Here is an 18097-nt window from a genome sequence, read left to right on the forward strand (position 1 = left end):
TAAGAAAAATAAGTCCGGATACATGTTTAAAGAATTACCTTGTGAAGGCCAGGAGCTGTGGCTCACGCATGTAATCCCAGCATTTTGGGAGGCTGAGGTGGGCAGATCATGAGGTCAGGAGATCGAGACCATCCTGGCTAACACAGTGAAACCCCGTCTCTACTAAACATACAAAAAATTAGCCTGACATGGTAGCGGGTGCCTGTAGTCCCAGCTACCCGGGAGGCTGAGGCAGGAGAATGGCGTGAACCCGGGAGGCGGAGCTTGCAGTGAGCTGAGATCGCGCCACTGCACTCCAGCCTGGGTGACAGAGCAAGACTCCGTCTCAAAAAAAAAATAAAAAATAAAAATAAAAATTATCTTGTGAATAAAGGTTAGTTCTTATGAGTATGATCTTGCTTTTCTAAGCCTTACCAAAATAGAAAAACTGCTCTGTTTTATTAAATGAATTTCTATAGTTTCATGAAAAGGATATTTTCTTCTTCACAACTTGGATTCATTATTTAACTTGTCAATACTACTTCTTGTTTTTGTCAAGCCATTCTTAACGCTTTGATAAAGTATACAAATAGGTGGTTATCAGATATTTAGAATGATTCTGTGTTGCATAGTTCATTGAGCATCAGCCTACCTGAGGAGTACTGCTTGATGGTTAGTACCTTTTGGAACAGGATGAGATGTTTCAAGTATTAGTTATGGCTTCTTTGTAGCATGTGCATTTTAAACGATCACCTTCAAAGTCATGGTGTTTCTGCACTTGGGAAGTTTTATTTCTACCTGTGACCTGCATGTCATGGAGGATGTTTGGGAACACTAGAGCAATAGTGTCTCTTTGCTTCAAACCAAGTTCTGAGACTTTGCAATGGTTTGAGTCCAACACACTCACACTGACTCATGTTAGATCAGATATTATAGTCCCAAGCTGGCCAGGGATCACATAACTCAGCTGTAGTTGGAACTTTTTCTTGATGTTTTTTTCCTGCGTTTTATCCCCAGGTGTAAAATTAGTCACGACCAGTCGGAAGCGTAAATGGAAGTGATTTGAGGTTGTGGGGTGGCCACGGGCATGCCAGGATTTGGGGAAGAATAAAAACAACTGTAAAAGGCTGCTCCCTTAGATTTCCCGTGGAGCTTCAGTGGTGTGGGGAGGGTTCCCCGGGAACACCGCTCTCTAGTTTACACCCCTGTCCTGAGATTAACTAGCAATGCGAGTTTGAACAAATCACATCTCTGCAAGATTCAGCTGCCTTACCTGCAAAATAAGGAATGGGAGGATATTACCCATCTAAGAGCGTCATCACAACGATCAAACTGTGGAATGCAAGGAATTTCAAAATGTATTTAAACCTATGAGGCATCACAGTCACGCTGGCCTCTAATACAATTATTGCATGTAGTGAGTGCTTAATAAAAGGCTGTGGAATTAAATAATGAATAGATATATGAAAGAATAAATGGCCCATTCTGCACAGGATTGGGTTCCAGGGAGGTGTTCCTGCTGAGAAGCATGGGGATCAGATGTAAATCAAGATATTCCCAGGTTCAAGATTTGTTGTTGAAGCCAGAAGAAAAACTGTAATTTATTTAATAATTTAGCAAGTATTTAAAAGGTGCCGACCAGGTGCGGTGGCTCATGCCTGCAACCCCAGCACTTTGGGAGGCTGAGGTGGGTGGATCACCTGAGGTCAGGAGTTCGAGACCAGCCTGACCAATGTGGTGAAACTCTGTCTCTGCTAAAAATACAAAAATTAGCCGGGCATGGTTGAGTGTGCCTGTAATCCTAGCTACTCAGGAGGCTGAGGCAGGAGAATTGCTTGAATTCCTGAGGTGGAAGTTGCATTGAGCCAAGATTGTGCCACTGAACTCCAGCCTGGGTGGCAGAGGGAGACCCTGTCTCAAAAAAAAAAAAAAAAAAAAAAAAAAAATGCCTGCTCTGCTCTATACTGGGCATGACAGGGAAGAGAGGTGAGTCTCATAAGATCTGGTAGTTTCATGTGAGCCAGGGACTCCTTCATCACATCTGAAAGGAGGTGAAAACAGCACTAGTCACAAAACTATGCCACTCAGGCGAGGGTTTGGTTTGCACTGGTCATGCTGACCTTCCTTAGTAAATTTGATGGTAAATTATACAAACTTGGAAAAATGAATATCTGAAGATTAAAACTGCTTCTTCCATAACTGTTCCCATAATTCCTCGGTATCCAAAGGTGCCACTGTTGACTGCGTGCTGTATTTAGTCGTGGTCATGTCTGTGTCCAGCACAACCTTGCCCATCTCAAGGACAGATGCTCTCTCTTAGCCATCTTTTTATACCAATGGCGCTGGACAAAGAATAGGGATACACGTAAAACAAATGTGTGGGCAAGGGGTGAAGAGTAAACTTGGGACAAGAGATCTAAGGGAAAAGAGGTAATAAATACTTCCTGGGGTATATTTTTTTGCCCAGCACTTGGCATGGTGGGAGGGTGGGGAGGGGGGGGTCTCATTTTAAGTTCTACCTGAGGTCTCTTTCTTTTCCCGTGCCCCATGTAACCTCTCATCTGACAGTCCTACTGTTTTTTATAATTATTGTTTAAAATTTTAGTAAAATATGCATAACATAAAATATACCATCTTAAGCATTTTTAAGTCGACAGTTCAGTGGCACTAAGTTCATTCACGTTGTGCAGCCATCAACCCTCTATTGAAAAGCACCTTTTTCGACTTGTAAGACAGAAATTCTGTAACTATTAAATAATAGCTCCCCATTTCTCACAGACCCTGGAAACCACTGATTTTTATCACTGAGGTTAAAAAATACAAATGACTGGGCACAGTGGCTCATGCTTGTAATCTCAATACTTTGGGAGGCCAGGGTGGGAGGATCACTTGAGCCCAGGAGGCTGAGGCTGCAGTGAGCTGTGTTCGTGCCACTGCACTCCAGCCTGGGCAACAGCATGAGACCACGTCTCAAAAACAAAACAAGACAAAACAAACAAATAATGAGGCATGTCAAATGTTTACATGGTTAAATGATACATGCTTTACAGCTGTACAAAATTTTATCCATTACTCACTTAAGATGTCATCCAGGTCATCCAGGTTGAGATAAAGAATATATCCATCATTCCAGAAGACTCCAGAATAATTCTTTCTAGTTAATACTCTTCAAAGATATAATCACCCCTCAATTCAAACATTGTTGATTAGTTTTGCCTGTTTGTGAACTTAAAAAATCAATGGAATCGTATGGTGATCACTCTTTTTATTATGACTTTTTAAATTTAATATAATGTCCATGGGATTTATCCATGTTGTTTTGTGTATCAGTCAGTTGGCTCTTTCTTATCAGTGTAGCAACATTTGTTTAATCCATTCCCCGGCTGCTGGACATTTGGGCTGTGCCCAATTTTCAGCTATTCTGAATAAAGCTGCTATGTCCATTTGTGTACAGGTCTTTATGTGGACATATGTAGTCATTTCTCTTGGTATAAGCCCAGGAGTAGAATGACTGGTTGTTACAAACTAAGGGTACATTTACCTACCATAGGCAATGTCAAGCTGTTTTGTAAAGTGGCTGTACATTTTCTAACCCCATCAGCAAAGTCCTTGCCAACACTTAAGTTCATAGTTTCATTCTTCATCTGTGATGGGGAGGACAAGGACTGTCGTTCATGGGGATTTTATGGATGTATGGCACTTTGATTAGTGGCTGGCACAGAGCAAGCATTTGGTAAATATTAGCTGTGTATCTGATGATTTGTAATAGAACAACTTGGTCAGCATACACCAAGATGGTGGAAACAGGCAGTCCTCCAAAGGATTGAGTTGGGAGAAATTCTCTTTGTGAAGGGCACTTGGAGGATGTTCCATAGTTAAATGCTTGCAAATAGACTAGATGATCTCTCTGGGTGCCTCTAGGCCTCTCTGTTTATTACAATCAGTAAAATGTTTTAAAGAAAAAGAGAGCTTATGTTGCCCAGGGCTTTTTTTCCCCTATATTTTAATCAGCTGCAGTGGCAAATAAATGAGATGGTCTGTTCTCTAGTGTTAGAGATATTTTGCAGGCTAAAATATTTCCAACTTCTGATTTTCTAAAAAAAAAAAAAAAAGAAAGAAAGAAAGAAAAAGAAAAGGAAGAAAAAAACTCAAAAAACCTTTCTCTCAGTTTATATCCTCCTCCTTGGTAAAGCTAAATTTTAAATCACAGAGTTAGATCATCAATGTTCACTCAGAGGATTGTAGCAGAGTCATTAAATCTTATTACAAAGCGAAGTGCAGAAAGTAATTGCACATATTTGTAAGTAGCTTAGAATTGATTAAAAATGCATAAAGAAAAGCTGCAAAATTCTCTGCAGGCCCAAGGATGCTACCCCCTCAGGGAGACCTTACAGCTGCTCATTCTCTGAGTAACCTTCTTCGTTTCCCTGTGAACTGGCAGAAAGGCGGCCAACCTGGCACTCCAGCCTTTCTGAGCAGAGCGTGTGGCAGCCCAGACAGGTTGCTATGGTTCAGCAAGCCCAGGAGGAGTGGAATTCATATTTCTTTTGGGACGCATTAAGGAAAGCTCATCATCTTGAACTGATGGAGTCTTACCCAGCTCGATGTTCTTACCTCAGAGGCTGCATTTTTGCAAGGTAGCATTTGCTGCAAGCGTGGGCTGGAAGGTGAGAAATGGAGACAAGCTACTGGGGTGTTTCTGGAAGGAGATTTTCGTCATATGCATGTTGCAAGCATAGCAGGTTAGCTGACGTCTTTAGTGGGATTTCAGCATATTTCCGAGGAAATCCACTGGTATTTATCTCTCCCATTTATAATCTCTTGGAAGTCACTTCCTGCAGTAATCAATCAGTCACTGTGACTGGAACATCAAGGTGAGAAATTACTTCATTTAACATACATGTAATGAGCACTTATTATGAGCCAGCTTTAGTTGTGAAAAACTAGCTCCTACCAGTAAGGAGTTCACATTATGAGAGAGTGAGGGAGACAGAATACAGGCACACCTCATTTAACCGTGCTTCATTGTATTGCACTTTGCAATTATGCTTTTTATAAATTGAAGGTTTGTGGCAACCTGGCATACAGCAAGTCTATAGGCACATGTTTCCAACAGTATGTGCTCACTTTTTGTCTCTGCATCATATTTTGGTATTTTTTGGTAATATATCAAATGTTATTGTTATAATATATGTTATGGTGATCCGTGATCAGTGATCTTTAATGTTACTATTGTCATTGTTTTGGGGCACCACCAACTGCACCCACAGAAGACGGCAAACTTAATCTATACATGTGGTGTGTGTTCTGACTGCTCCACTTACCAGCCATTCCCCTGTCTCCTTCCCCTTGGGCTTCCCTATTCCTTGCGACACAGCGATATTGAAATTAAGCCAATTAATAACCCTACAATCGCCTCTAAGTGTTCAAGTGAAAGCATCTCAGGTCTCTCATTTTATTTATTTTATTTTATTTTACTTATTTATTTTTGAGATGGAGTCTTGCTCTATCGCCCAGGCTGGAGTGCAGTGGCGCAATCTCGGTTCATTGCAAGCTCCACCTCCTGGGTTCACGCCATTCTCCTGCCTCAGCCTCCCAAATAGCTGGGACTACAGGTGTGTGCCATGACACCCAGCTAATTTTCGTATTTTTAGCAGAGACGGGGTTTCATCATGTTGGCCAGGATAGTCTTGATCTCCTGACCTCATGATCCACCCACCTTGGCCTCCCAAAGTGCTGGGATTACAGGTGTGAGCCACTGTGCCCGGCCTATAAGTGTTGTTTTCATGTCTCCTAAGACAACATCCTTTCTGGAACCCATGGATCAAGGAGTAATTTTGACTTTCAAGGCTTATTATTTAACAAATAGATCTTATAAGGCAATAGTTGTAAAAGTTATTTATCTGATGAATCTGGGCAAAGTCAGTTGAAAACCTTCTGGAAATTATTCAACTTTCTAGGTGCCATTAAGAACACCTGTGATTCATGGGCGGAAATCAAAATATCAACATCAACAGGAGTTTGGAAGAAGTTGATTCCAACCCTTACAGATGACTTTGAGGGGTTCTAGACTTGAGTGCAGGAGATAACTAAAGTCATGGTAGAAATAGTAAGAAAATTAGAATTAGAAGTGAAGCCTAAAGATGAGACTGAATTGCTGCACCGTGATGATAAAACTTGAACCAGTTGCTTTTTATGGATGAGCAAACAAAGTGGTTTCTTGAAATGGAATCTACACCTGGTGAAGATGCTGTGACTATTTTTGAAATGACAACGAAAGATTTCTAATATGACATAAGCTTAGTTGACAAAGCAGTGGCAGGGTTTGAGAGAATGGACTCCAAATTTGAAAGAAGTTCTATTGTGGATCAAATGTTATCAGACAGCATTGCATGGATCAGAGGAATCTTTTGTGGAAGGAAAAGTCAATCGTTGAAGCAAACTTCATTGTTTTCTTACTTTAAGAAATTGTCACCTCAACTCCAACCTTCAGTGACCACCAACCTGATCAGTCAGCAGCCATCCATGTCGAGACAGGACCCTCCCCCAGGAAAAATATTAGGACTCACCGAAGGGTCAGATGATTGTTTGCATTTTTTAGCATTTTAATATAACATTTTAAAATTAAGGTATGCACATTATTCTTTCCACCATAAGGCTATTGCACACTTAAGAGACTACAGTACAGTGTGAACATAACTTTTATATGCACTGGGAAAGCAAAAAAAATTGTGTGCCTCCCTTTATTAAGGTGTCCGCTTTATTGTGGTGGTCTGAAATGAAACCTCAAATATGTCCAAGGTATTCCTGTAGTGATGGATGCTATAATGGATGTGTTTGCATAGTACTGTAGAAACACAGAGGAGTTTTATTAGTTAGCTTATTAGGCTATTCTGTGGTAACAAGAAAAACCCCAGTCCTCAGTGGCTTTGAACATAAACCTACATTTCTTCCTCCCTTCCTTCCTTCCTTCCTTCCTTCCTTCCTTCCTTCCTTCCTTCCTCCCTCCCTCCCTTCCTTCCTTCTTTTATTCCTTCTCTTTTTCTCTCTTCCCCCACAAACATTTATTGAGCACCTACTATCAGCCAGACATTGTACTGGGTGCTGGAAATACAACAGGTAACAGCCCCTGTTTCCAAGGAATTAATGATCTGTACTCTAGATCTTCCCTTTTGAATACATCCTCAAGGGAAGAATATTTGAACTATCTTTTCTTCCTTTTTTATTTTTGTTAAATACGTGTGTTATTGAAATGTACATCACTAACTCTACAAATCCTAAACTAAACACACTTCTGTGAACAGCACCCAGATGTGAATAAAATATTTCACACTCCCAAAACCCTAATTTGTGCCCTCTCCCAATCATTAATCCCCAAAGCAGTACTATACACTATTTTTTAAAAGTGTCTGACCTTTATAAATAAAAGCATACCTTTTACAAAAGAGGATTACAATGAAATACCCATAAAATGGCTTCTTCTGCCCAACCTTGTTTGTGAGATTCATCTGTGTTGTGATAAAAGTAGTTTGTTTCTTTTTATTGCTGTGTAATATTTCATTGCATGGATACACCCCAAGATACTTACATTCTACTGTTGATGGACAATTGAGTTGTTTCTTGTTTTGAATATTAAACATAGTTCTGGTGTAACGATCTTAGATGTGAAATTTCTATATTACGGATAAGCATATGTTTAGCTTTATTAGAAATTGCCAGTTACACAAGGGGGTCTTACCAATTCAAATTCTATCCAGGAGGTTGTTAGAGTTCCAGTTGTTCCATGGCCTTCTCAACATTTAGGAATATCAATTTTTTTTTTATTTTAGTTATTCATGTAGGTATCTCATTGTGGTTTTCACTTGCATTTCTCTGATGGATAATAAAGTTGATGATCTCATTTTCTTATTGACCACTTATACCTGCGATTGTGAATGACCTCTCCTGCCTGCTTTTCTATTAACTTGTTGGTCTTTTTTCTTATTAATTGGCAAATGTATTTTCTTGCTTATAAGTTCTACTGCAGGCCCAATAGCTCTCCAGGGTAGCTCCCTTGCACATGGAGACTCAGGGATCTAAGCTACCTGCATCTTATGGTTACTCTAATGAAATCACATGGCTTCCAAGTCAGTAGGTCCAGGGAAGAAACAGCTGGAAGGTCTTGTACTAGCAGTTAATTGCGTTGGCCTGGCAGTTACTCACACCACTTCTGCTCCTAACTGAATGGTCAGAAGTAGCCAGATGTCCCTACTTAACGGGAGGGGATTGGAAAGTGTGGAGGAGCAGGTAAATAGTCAGTGATTGGCAAATGTCTCATCATAGGAGGAATTACCCACCTCTGCTTGAGGAGATAAAGAAGGTAAGAAAAGTGCCAAATTAGCAGGACACATGCTGGTTTAGCTGAGTCTGGAAAAATGGGTATGCATTGCTGAAAAAAACAGAATGGCACAAGGACAGAAAAGAAGAGGAGGTGACATTCCAAGGATAGAAGCCTTAAAATCTGGGCAAGCAGAAGGAATTCACAGCTTTTAAATTAGTCAAGGGAAATCTGACAGAGGTGTTTGTCTCGTGCTAGGTCTTGAGAGAGATGCAGGAAGCTCTGGCATTAGCCAGTATTTATTTCACAATATCCAAAGTTCTCATTTCTGTAAACATATGAAAATTAAGAAAAAGACTGCTCCATATGGAGAGATTCTGAGACTTTTTCTTGAAATGCAAAATATCCAGTATTGTGTAACAACGCAATACTCTTGGGTCCAAGGCTACCAGTAGTTGTGGTTGTGATATTTGTAGCCAAATTGGAACGTTGCACTAAAAGCCATACTTGGGGGCATTCAGGTATATTTACTCATTTCTTAAAACCAGTATACAGTCAAATGTACAGTTACAACATGTTGATAAATGTCTATTGTTTCTATCAGAACATAAATTTTCTAGGGGCAAGCACCAAATCCCACTGTCTTACAAATTCCTGAGGTACTCAAGCACTGTACTTTGAACAAAGTGATACCCAAGAAAATGTCATTGAATTTTCTGAATAATGTCATTGAATCTTTTGAATAATTAACTAAATGAAATTCTTCTTTGGGCAGTTGATTCCTTTAGAAAGTGGCTTCCAGTTTAGAATTAGAGGTGGAATGTATGTGTTTTTATCTCTTCCTCTCAAGATGCTATTATAAGGAAAGTAAGAGAATAAAAAATGTATTCTCTTTCAACCAGAAAGAGAATCTGAGGAGACCTGCCAATGAATGACAGCTTTCTATGCATTTTCTAAAGACAAAACTGTGTAGAGTGATGGTGAATGATGAATCATGGAGAGGAAGACGCTCAACTCTGCAGCTGCCTGTGTGCTCAGTAGAATCCCATGGAGGCTCTGAATTCAGAACACTTTTGAAGGTAGGCGTGTGATGTAGGAGGATTAACCAAGAGTAAACAGACAACCTATAAAATGGTAGAAAATATTTCCAAACTATGCATCCAACAAAAGTCCAATATCCAGAATCTATAAGGAAGTCAAACATGTCAACAAGCAGAAAACAAACAATCCCATTTTTAAAATGGGCAAAGGATATGAACAGACACTTCTCAAAAGAAGACACACATGTGGGCAAGAATCATGTGAAAAAATGCTCAGTATCACTAATCATTAGGGAGATGCAAATAAAAACCACAATGAGAACCATCTCACACCAGTCAGAATGGCTCTCATTTAAAAAAATAAAAAATAACAGATGCTGGCAAGGTTGCAGAGTAAAGGGGCTTATACATTGCTGGTGGGAATGTAAATTAGTTCAGCCTCTGTGGAAAGCTGTCTGGAGATTTCTCAAAGAACTTAAAACAGAGCTACCATTCAACCCAGCAATTCCATTATTGGATACATACCCAAAGGAATATAAATTGTTTTCCCACAAAGACACATGAATGCATATGTTTATAAAAGCACTATTTACAAGAGCAAAGGCATAACATCAATCTAGATGCCCATCAATGGTGGACTGGATAAAGAAAATGTGGTATCTATATACCACTGAATACTACACAGCTATAAAAAAATGAGATCATGTCCTCTGTTGCAACATGAATGGAGCTGGAGGGCATAAACCTAAGTGAATTAACACAGGAACAGTAAACCAAATGCTGCATGTTCTTACTTATAAGTGGGAGCTAAATATTGAATATACATGGACACAAAGAAGGGAACAATAGACAGTGGCGCTTATTTGAGGGTGGAGGGTGAGGAAAAGTAAGAATTGAAAAACTGTTGGGTACTATGTTGATTACTTGGGTGACAAAATTATCTCTACACCAAATCCCTGCAACAAGCAATTGAGCCATGTAACAAATCTGTGCCATATGCCCCTTGAACTTAAAAGTTGGAAAGAAAGACAGAAGGGTTGAGCCATGACAAAATCTTTCCTACCCTATAGCACAGTACAGCCAATTAGCAGATGTTTACCCTCAGGCAAAAAAGCAAAGGTTACTCCACTAAACAAATCAAGTTGTCTGTAGAGTGCTAGAGTAGCTAATGAGTACTGGTGTCCCCAGGCTCTGAATTCTGGGGCCCTAGGGGTTCAGCTGGTTTCTATCCTGTTCATGCTGGAGTGAAACCTTCCCAGAAAGTGCCTCATTTACAGACACAAAGCTCACAGCCTTGCAATTGCTGTATTTTAAAATAGAAATGGACAATTGGGTAACAGGCATTTGAGGAGAGTCTGCAATGTAAAGAAAAAAGACCAAGGTAAATAAGCAGAAGAAAATGACCCAGGAGGAAGCAAATAATTCAGGGAATAAAAATGTACTTTAAAAAATCCTAACTGATGCCCTTAGAGAGATTTGAGAAGACATAAAATTGATAATACATAAACAAGATGCTAAAGACTATCAGAGAACAAGAAAGATCTCTTGGAAAGAAAAAAAAAAGATATGCAAACTACAAAATTCAACAGAAGGTTTAACAATGAAAGTTGGGGGAATTTCTTATCAAGTGGGACAACAAAACCAAACAAAAAGGAATAGAAACATATGTAAGAAACTGAGAGATAATAAAAGTCTATTTACGAGGCCAACATACAGTCAACAGAAGTTCCAGAAAGTAGGACCAAAGCAAACACAAGGGAACCAGTTTTTGAAGGAATATTAGAAGGTTATTTTCTAGGGCTGAAGAAGGAACATGTCCTTGAAGTGAAATGGCCCTTTGATCCTGGCATCATGCATGAGAAAGACCACATTGAGACACATCGTTACAAAGGTTCAGAATACATCAATTAATAAAATATTCAGAAAGCCTCTGTAGAGTAAGAACTGTTCATTTACAAAGGGTAAGAGTCAAGCTGGCTGAAAAATTCTAAACAGAGATACTTAATGTTACAAGACTGAGCGGGATGTCTTCCAAGTTCTGAGGCAAATGATTTTCAGCTTGGAATTGTATATGCAACAAAATTACCAACTAGCTGTGAAGACAGATTATGCCAGAATCCAGAGGTTTTATTTCCTTGGCAACCTTTGTGACAAAGCTATTTAAAGACATGCTCCATCAAAACAAAGGAGTGAACCAAGAAAGGAGGACGTAAGGTCCAGTAAGAGTTATCGGAGGATTTTGAACCAGAGCAACTCCATCTTGAGTAAGGGCTGGGTAAAATACGGCTGAGACCTACTGGGCTGCATTCCCAGATGGTTAGGGCATTCTATGTCACAGGGTGAGACAAGAGGTGGGCACAAGATACAGATCATAAAGATCTTGCTGATAAAACAGGATGCAGTAAAGAAGCCGGCTAAAACCCACCAAAACCAAGATGGCCACGAGAGTGACCTCTGGTTGTCCTCACTGCTACATTCCCACCAGCACCATGACAATTTACAAATGCCATGGCAGTGTCAGAAAGTTACCCTATATGGTCTAAAAAGGGGGCATGAATAATCTACCTCTTGTTTAGCACATAACCAAGAAATAACCATAAAAATGGGCAGCCCTTGGGGCTGCTCTGTCTATGGAGTAGCCATTTTTATTCCTTTACTTTCTTAATAAGCTTGCTTTCACTTTACTCTAGGGACTCACCCTGAATTCTTTCTTGCACGAGATCTAAGAACCCTCTCTGGGGGTCTGGATCAGGACCCCTTTCCTGTAACAAGAGTAGATTGTATCCAGGAGGATAGCTCTGAAACAGAATTAGAGAGGGATTAGGTTAGAGCAAAAGGACTCCATAAAGATGGGAAAAGGGAAGAAAAACAATTTCATGTATTTGAAAATGTCCTTAAATATTACATGCTGGTAAGGATATGACAAAGGCAGACATTACAAGATAGATATAGATAGACAGATAGATAGATAATTAAATACTCCAAGAAAAACAAAATGTATGCAAAATGAAATTAATTATCACTTCATTTTTATGTTATTTATTTCCATCTGAACCTTAAGGACAAAGCAAAATTGTGTTTACAGAATACAATGCATGTACTGCAAATCTTGGCCATGAAAAAAACAAAAGTATGAAAGGAAATGAAAGGAGACATGAAGGAAAGAGATGAGCATTCATATACTCATTTTAAGAAGAAGAAAGTCATGAGATACTGTCCATAGTTGACCAAATAGATAAATTATAAAAACTAAAAGAACAAGCATCCATGATATAACTATATTGGAAGGAAAGAAGAAAAATAATTTAAAATGGTTTTGTGAATTTAGTCCTCATCTCTTGTTGCAGGCAATAATGCCTAAGTTTGATAATTAAAGACATACACAATTGAGGTTGTTATTTAGAAATAACTCTGTAAAGAACTAAATATGGGCAGATTTTTAAAAGTTAGGTTAATTTTTTTTGTAGGCAGGTTTAGGGATAAGAAGGAGTTGAGTAGATACTCTTACTTTTTACTATAGACATATTGATGTTGATACTATTTGACATTTTACCCATGTGCATTTATTACTCCAGGAAAAAAAAGTTAAATTCTCACCAAAAGTGGTTCTCCTTTGCTTTTAGTTATGTGCATCTCTTCCCAGTTTGGAACTTTTAGCAGAAGTTAAAGCCTTTGATTTTTTCCAAAAGAGTGAATACCATATCTGATATAATTAGGCTTTGCATTGCCACCCAAATCTCATCTTAAATTGTAATCCCCATAATCCCCATAATCCCCACGTGTCAAAGGAGAGATCAGGTGGAAGTCATTGAATCATGGGGGCGGTTTCTCCCTTGCTGTTCTCATGATAGTGAGTGAGTTCTCATGGGATCTGATGGTTTTAGAAGGGGCTCTTCCCTCTTCACTAAGCACTTATCTCTCCTGCTGTATTGTGAAGAAGTTACCTTCCTGCCCTTTGCCTTCTGCCATGATTGTAAGTTTCCTGAGGCCACCCCACTCATACAAAATTGTGAGTCAATTAAACCTCTTTCCTTTATAAATTACCCAGCCTTGGGAATTTCCTTAGAGCAGTGTGAGAATGGACTAATACAACATCTTTTTGTATTAGTCTCAAAGGACAGCTAGGCTCGCAGCCTAGAATAAGACTTTTCTGTTTAGAACTTTATATCTAAGAGAATTCTGTGCAAGATTCAATTCAAAACTTTTAAGTGCATGCATAGCCTCTTAGATATTTCTGGAAAGGTAACCCAGTTGAGTGCATTGAGGAAACCTGTGGCTACATCTCGTAGTCAAGGGGAGGCAGAGAGCTGAGCATGTTCCCATGTGGTGGATCACTCAATCCACTTTTCCTAGTTAAGCTGAATTACTCAAAGCAAAAATGGTTTTCTGACTTGTTCTCTGGAGTAACTTGCAAAACAAATGGGCCAAATCCTTCACCCTCTGTTATGCACATACTTTTCAGTGTGACTTTGTAGCTTCTCTCGTTAAGAGGTGGAGTCTATTTCTCCATATCTTGAATCTGTGTGGGCCTTGTGACTTGCTTTGACCCATAGAATGTGGCAGCCACCGTCATAGTACTTGAGAGCCAAGCATAAGCCTCAAGAGAACTTGCTTATCTCCAGTGGTTCTGGAGTCCTGTAGCTTTCATGCTACAGGCCAGCCTGCTACAGGATGAGAGATCGTGTGGAGTAGAGGTGACTCATTCCAGCTGAGGCCATTTAATATGAGCCAGTCCCCAACCAAACCAGAAGCTGACATGCAGGTGCACAAGTGAGCCCAGCAGAGATCAGATGAGCCCAGCCCCACCTAATCATGAGTTAAATAACTGAATGTTGTTTTAAGCCACTGCATCCTTGGGTAATTTGTTACAAAGCAGCAGCTAACTGCTACACTTACTTTCTTCCTTCTTTCTTTTTTTTCCCCCCAAAGAGACAAGGATACTAAAAATATGCTTGCAATGACATCAACTTCTATATACATTGCTATGGTTTTAAAATATTCTTTCATAAGCATAATTAGAAAAAAATAAGGAAATAACATCCACTCTATTGCTTCCTAGATAAAAGTTCTGGGAAAAGAATAGGTTATGTTGACCACTCATCTTCCATGTAGAATTTCATTGGCCTCTTACTTGCTTTTACACTCCTTTTCTTCCTTTGCCTCTTAAGTGCATTTGCACCTACCTCTCACCATGAATCTTAGTATTCAGGACAGCTTTATTTATCTGGAATGCATAGCCTCAAGCCGCCTTCCCTTACGTTTTCTTAAAGCATAACATATTTGTTTTGCATTCCTATAAAGGAAAACCTGAGGCTGGGTAACTGATAAGGAAAAGAGATATACTTGGCTCATGGTTCTGCAGGCTGTACTAGAAGCATAGCTCCAGCATCTGCTTCTTGTGAGGGCCTCAGGAAACTTACATTCAAGGTAGAAGGCAAAGGCATTACATGGTGAGAGAGGAAGCAAGAGAAGTGTCAGTTTCTTTTAAAACAACCAGCTCTGCATGATCTAACACAGCGATAATGCACCCATTACTTGGGGAGAGCGCCAAGCCATTCATGAGGGAACTTCCCACCAAGTCCCTCCTCCAACATTAGGGATCACACTTGAAAAGACTGACATCCAAACCATATCACTTAGTCATATATTTCTGTAAAATAACCAAGAAATTCCCTATACAACTCCAACCCTGAAAACAGATACACTAAAATGAAAATAACCTAGATCAGTTTAACTATCTTGAAAAGGGTAAGAGTGAAACGTGGATTTAAAATACATCTATTTTCGCTGGGCGCGGTGGCTCAAGCCTGTAATCCCAGCACTTTGGGAGGCTGAGGCGGGCGGATCACGAGGTCAGGAGATCGAGACCACGGTGAAACCCCGTCTCTACTAAAAATGCAAAAAATTAGCCGGGCCCAGTGGCGGGCGCCTGTAGTCCCAGCTACTCAGGAGGCTGAGGCAGGAGAATGGCGTGAACCTGGGAGGCGGAGCTTGCAGTGAGCCGAGATCGCACCACTGCACTCCAGCCTGGGCGACAGAGTGAGACTCTGTCTCAAAAAAAAAAAAAAAAAAAAAAAAAATACATCTATTTTCTAGTTGGCCCTTCCTATTCCAGAGTAAGGAGATAAGTATGTTTTGACTGCTGCATTTTTTTTGGATGTTCTCATTGTATACCAAAGGATGTTATATAACAAGGCATACACACCTGCCATTACAAAGCTCTACAGACATGCCCCCATGTCTCCTAGCAGCTGTGGTTCTGGTTGGGCATTATTGAAGAGACTTTGTCTGGGATATTTCCCTCCCTGTTATCCTCATATTGAGTCTGAAGTGACTGTTTCTCTGACTTTGTCTGCCTCCTTCCTTTCAACTGTTTTGGACTTTTGCAACCTTCTTGCTTGTGGCTCTATTTTCTATCAGGCCACATTCTCTGAATACCTATATGATGATGGGCCTGTATTTCACAGTGCAGAGCTATTTCCACACGTAGAGGGGAGGCTGTAGACTGAAGCAAGCCCCTAACCCCTACATTTCGCTTTAGCATCCAGAGCGTCACTGGGGCAATGCATAATTACCCATGTTGGCCAAGTCTTCTCTTCCAGAAATGTCACATTCAACATGGCACCCAAAGGAGGTGATTATCCCAGTGTATTGACTGATAAATGCAACTGTGTTCCCTCCGTGGGGTAATGGAGTGTGGTGGAGGTTATTGGTTTTATTACCTACATATGTTATTTGTATGCATTTTAAAATGTTCTCTCTTGGTATTTGAGACTGGCTTTTACTAAGCTAAACAATTATGTAAGCAAATAGCATAAAATATCATGCCCATAATTTCTGTCTTCCACATGAAGTAAAAGTAGACGTCTCTCAACACATCTATCCAGACTATGTGGTGCGTATTTGGCTCAGATTCGTCAACTTCCCACTACATGGCACGCTCCTGGCAGGAGCATGGGAAGCATGAAGGGCCAGAGAACATTGAGAGTTAGAAGACGCTTCTACTGACCTTCAGAGAAAACGTGGTCTTCTCCTCATGGATGCAGAAATCACCCCTTCCTCTAAGAGCCAAAGGTAGAACTGGGTCCATCTGCTGATCAGTCCACAAATAGGCAGGAGGGGTCTCAGAACGTGGAGCAGGGTGCTCTTTCTCCTCCCTTCCTGGCCTCAATGTGTGATGTCCACATGCACATGCGGAAGAGACTAGGGGGTGTATGCAGGACAGGAGATAAAGAAGAGAGGCGGCACGGGTGTGACCTCTATTAGATGGGAAGGCAGCAGGTACCAATAACACATTAGCTTCCAACATGCATTTAAAATATATTTTTCTGATTAATTTTGAGAATACGCATGTTCAATGTAAAATGTAGAAACACTTCAGCAGTACATTCAAATGCCATGCACAAAGCAAATATTCTTAATAGTTCAATGTATACCTCCTAGATATTTTTCTCATGTTCTGAAACCTTCTCTCTCTCTCTCTTTTTTTTTTCCTGCAGCATTCTTGCCATTGACACAATGGCTAAATCTGAAGATAGCTGTTTCCCAGTGTTCTCTTTCATGCAAGCTTTGAGGTTGCATCTTTTGCTAGCAACCTGCTCGGTTCTTCAGCACTGTGTTCTATTGCTCTTGGGCTCTGGCTGGCATCCTGACAGTTCACCAAGATTGAGAGTATGCAGGGCTGTGCCCAAGGGGACTTATGATTACCTTACTGTGAGTAGTGTACAAGCTCGGAATTAAAAACAAAAATCGCAAGATCATCTCAATAGACACAGAAAAAGCATTTGATAAAATCCAGCATTCCTTTATGATTAAAACCCTCAGCAAAATTGGCAAAGAAGGGATATAACTTAATATAAAAAAAAGCCATCTATGACAAACCCACAGCCATACTACTGAATGGGGAAAAGTTGAAAGCATTTTTCCTAAGAATTGGAACAAGACAAGGATGTGCACTTTCACCACTTTTATTCAACGTAGTATTGGAAATCCTAGCCAGAGCAACCAGACAAGAGAAAGAAATAAAGGGAATCCAAATCAGCAATCAGGAAGTCAAACTGCCACTGTTTGCTGATGAGGTAATTATATACCTAGAAAACCCTAAAGACTCCTCCACAAAGCTCCTAGAACTGATAAATAAATTCAGCAAAGTTTCAGTATACAAAATTAATGTACACAAATCAGTAGCTCTGCTATACACCAACAGTGACCAAGCTGAGAATCAAATCAAGAACTCACTCCCTTTTACAATAGCTGCAAAAAAAAATAAAATACTTAGGAATATACTTAAACAAGGAGGTGAAACAAGGAAAACTGCAAAACACTGTTGAAAGAAATCATAAATGACACAAACAAATGGTGATGGTGATGGTGCTAATGGTGATGATGATAATGGTGATGGTGAGATGATGATGGTGATGGTGAAGATGATGATGGTGATGATGGTGCTGATGGTGATGCTGCTGCTGCTAATGATGATGGTGATGGCCCTGATGATGATGGTGAGGATGATGAGGATAATGGTGATGGTGATGGTGATGAGGATGATGCTGCTAATGATGATGGTGACGGTGATGAGATGATGATGGTGATGGTGATAAGGTGATGACGGTGATGGTGATAGTGATGAGGATGATGGTGCTGATGGTGACGGTGATGATGATGATGGTGATGGTGATAAGGGTGATGGTGATGGCAATTACTCAACTGGAATCTAAAGAACTGTGTTAAGGCCCACACACACACTTCTAAGTTTGCTATG

This window comes from Symphalangus syndactylus, chromosome 5 (assembly GCF_028878055.3).
Source record: "Symphalangus syndactylus isolate Jambi chromosome 5, NHGRI_mSymSyn1-v2.1_pri, whole genome shotgun sequence".
In the NCBI taxonomy this organism is placed as follows: Eukaryota; Metazoa; Chordata; class Mammalia; order Primates; family Hylobatidae; genus Symphalangus; species Symphalangus syndactylus.